Source organism: Mixophyes fleayi, chromosome 7, assembly GCF_038048845.1.
Source record: "Mixophyes fleayi isolate aMixFle1 chromosome 7, aMixFle1.hap1, whole genome shotgun sequence".
Lineage (NCBI taxonomy): Eukaryota > Metazoa > Chordata > Amphibia > Anura > Limnodynastidae > Mixophyes > Mixophyes fleayi.
This window is the reverse complement of record NC_134408.1, coordinates 21,468,940-21,472,992: the sequence shown is the minus strand read 5'-3', so window position 1 is coordinate 21,472,992 and position 4,053 is coordinate 21,468,940.

Genomic DNA, 4,053 nt, shown 5'->3' with positions numbered 1-4,053 from the left:
TGTGCTTCTTTAATTCATAGTGTACATATCATCAAGACACATTTTTTAATTTAAATTTCCTAATTGATAAGATGATCTGCATATCAGCATCTCTGTGGTCCACACAATCTATGGTATCACAGCCAATATCAAGCAATTGGCCGTATATCTCAGCATGATAATAATCTCACCTAAACCAATTGGATCATTTTCGGACAATGCATTCACAAAATGACCACTATTGGGATGTGAGTATGGACAAAATTAAGAACTTATAGTATTCCTTGCTGACTGGCAAGATTTCTTGTGTGCTATATTTTCAAACTCACTTGAAACAGTGCAGCTGAATTTTTCCAGCACCGATAAAGCTTAGTAATCATATATTTCGTGGTTATGGGATCAAACCATCATAAAAATGGCTTTTGCATTATGTAAATATGATCCTATTGTGATCTAATGGATAGAGTAGTAATTATTTATATAGATAGATACTGTTTATGTGTAGTTATATAATAGGCTTGTGTCGCTTTATGTTTATAAATGTATTATTTTCGTCTGTTTCTCAACCGGAAGTGACATAATCCGCCCCTACAGATTGGATGCAGAAGTGACAAGTTTTAAATTATTGCAATATTTTGAGGTATTTATTCAATTTTATTATTTTCAGTATCAATCAATAAATCAACATCATCATATTATTCCTTCCCTACCCCACTGTGCCTGTTTCCCAAAATATTGATATATTTTATTTGGAAGTGACATCATTGTAAGAGGAGAAGTGTTGGCAATTGATAGAGCGCTGATTGGCGGTTTTTGGAGACATAGGACAATTTAAACATATGCTTTTGAGTGCTGCTAATACCTCTTGCTAAAGTCATTCTGACGAAACGCGTCGAGGTTGTATCTATAGAACTTCTTCTTACTCACCGCCTGGATTGGGATTTTCTGGCCAGCAGTGTGTCTCGTACCGGAACATGGTTGCAGTTTGAGAAGTGCAGATAAGCTTTACTTTTATTATCTTAATGAATGGACATTTGAAATTCTAATTTCTTGCCTTTTCTATGGTTATTGAAGTTTTTGTAATTTTTATTGGTAGCCTTATTGATATGATTATATGTTTCTAAGAACGATTTATATGGTACACATATACCTATAAGTTTTTTGGGTTTTTTTTATTTCATTTTTTAAACTTTTTATTTGTAACAGCATACCTATAAGTTTTTATCTATTTGTATATCTAAAAGAACGTATTACGCTATATTACTCTCTGGCGTTCTAATTGGATCCATCCTCATAACATGGAAAATTGAAGAGATAGAGTCTTTACTCCTTGTTCATGCATCAGATAAGCCTTTAAGAATTAGTTTTTTGGTACGCAGTTACCTATCACTTTTATGCATCACTATTGGTATTAAGGTGTGTGTGACGCTTCTGTTTTTTGTTTTGTATTTTGGATGCTCTGTTCCTGGAGGCTGCAAAATTAAAGCTTTAAATTTCCTTCTAACCTTATCATTTTATTTACAAATAAGAGGCAGTTTTAATTAGTCTTATTTCTACTGGCTGACAGATGTATTGTAGGGATTTTGTGTATTCCTTTCCTATTCATTTCTGTGACGAATATGGGATCTGGAATAGAAACAAGACCGTTCCAGGGGCCAGGTTAGCTAAGTTGGGTAAAGGACAGAGTAAGATATTTTCTTTTAAGGGGAATCCCTAGGAGGGAAATGAGTGATAGGTGCAGAGACAATACCTCTAATTGTATTAGTGGTGCCCTTAAAGTGATCCAGCAAAGCAATTTCCCAGAGCAGAGACATTTGATCTAGATACATTAAACAATATTGAATTGAGCAAAAAAAACAACAACTGAGGATTAAGTTGTTTCCTCATCAGTAGCAAATGTCCTTGTCACGAGGGGCCTTGCTAAGATCCCTTAATGCCCGACATTTTGCAATTGTGATCGGGGCTAAGCCCTGATAGAATTGCAGGTTGATGTCGTCGGGCAGGAAGTACGACTTGCCTCTCACTGCGGATATTATATGATCCCTGTACTTAAAGCCGAGTCGGATGATCTTATCTTTTGGTGGCTCGTTATCCCATGGCTTGTGAAAAAGCCCAATGAGCTCTCTTAATTGGCACTGTACGTTGACTAAGGTCAAGTGACAACGCTGCAAAGAAGCTTTGGAGGTAAGTTTCGAGGGAGTCCTGGCTAATAGTTTCTGATATGTTGCGAATACGTACATTGTTGTGCTGCTCCCAACCTTCATTTTTATTCTTAAGTTCTTACAGTTTGTTATTAAAATGGTCAAGATTTTTGACAGTTTCTTCTTGGAATCTGGAAGTGTTCTTGAGAGGATTCAAGTTTAGTAGTGTGGGGGGAGAGGGACGATATGTCTGCTTTGATCGAAGAGACTGCCTTTTCCAACTGGGTCTCAAAGGAATGTTTGAACTCAGTGATGAGGGCAGTTAAGTCAAGAATGTACTGTGAGGGATACTGTCCTGCTCTGGTAAAGAGTGTGTTGATGAGGGGGGATCCATTATAGAAGGAGTCTTTTCCTGGCTAGTAAAATGATGCGTGATATCGGAGGCTGTGTCTTTCTTAAATTTGGTCGGGGAACATTGCATTGGTAAATCTTGGATCCGTTGCAAAAGAGGGGTGAGAAAGCAAATGTCAATAAACCCAACAGTGTGGAAACAGAGATTGATAAGTAATGAGCCCGGTAACAGGTAGTGTGATCCTTTATGGATTCATTACAGAGAGGATAGTTGAAGCAGTAAACAAAATGTCCTGAGTGCAAACAGGTGTCCTTCAAAGGAAGCCGGGTCGTGCTTATCCAAGAGGTATGTGCAAAACAGTAGTATTTTCACACCCTGAATGCAGACATTAATTGGAGAGCTGCAATTCTCATAGGCGACCACACGAGGGCAGCAATATCACAATTTATGGAAACTGTAATCTTCATAAAGGTATAAGTGGGAAATCCAACAATCTTGATAAAGGCCACAGATAGAGTTCAGTGCTGAGTGCTAGGGCCTGATATCACAGAAGTGACCATCACTAAGATAAATAGAGCTCTATGCTCAGGGACTCACCGAGACCGAGCCAGCAGAGATCCAGGAACCAGAGGGTGGCCCGCTGTGATGATATCATTACCCTCAGGTGGATAGTGAAGATGGCGGTGCCCTTGGGAATCCTGTCGGGAAACAAAGTTACACCAAACTGCAGAGTCCCAGCAGACAAGGTGCAGTGAGGCACCCTATGGGGAGATGAAAGTCTGGAACCTGTGATTTGATACTATTACTTGTGAGCTTCTGTACCTATATATTCCACTGGGGGAATGCTATATGAATGCACATTACATGGTTAATGGCTTAAAGAAAAAAAATAAAATTGACTAATTAGACATATTGTTGGGTGTGTGCACTTTTCTCTTCATATAGTGGTAGGGTTCCCTATGATAGCCACTCCGTAAGTCCCTGAACTAGATCATAATTGTGGCAGGTTCAAATAATTTTAGTAATGTGTTCAGTAAGACCACTCGCTTTTCTCTTTTAATCAGTCTGACAGCACGTTTGCTTCAAATAGACCAGAGAAACAGAATGTGCAATTTGACTGTACAGTGGCAGGATGGTAAGTGCTCAGTGGAACCTTCAACAATGGCTCAGATAAGAATTTTTCCTTTTGATACGGTAGAATTATTTTGAAAATCCTCAGACCCCTCGAAAGCTAATATCGTCCTTTACCCATGATGAAGGCATCATACTCAATTAGAATGTGTAGAATACTCCCTACTTTTATGTATATGTGGGGAAAAATGGTTCCCAACCAGGTCAGGAATCTGCTATTTAAAGTATTACCCACAATAATAGACTCCCTTTGTTACCCCTATGGATGATTAGATACTTTAAGAAAAGAAGCCTGAAAGGTAAAACTAGTATTTGCCCCTACATGGTATTATCTACTTATGAATGGTGTAAAGGATATGTCCAGACTGTGGTTAAAATAATTAACAAAACTACCCAAGTAAATACCCTAAAGTAATAAAGGTCAGAGCTGGTAGAACTAATGCCCTTGAA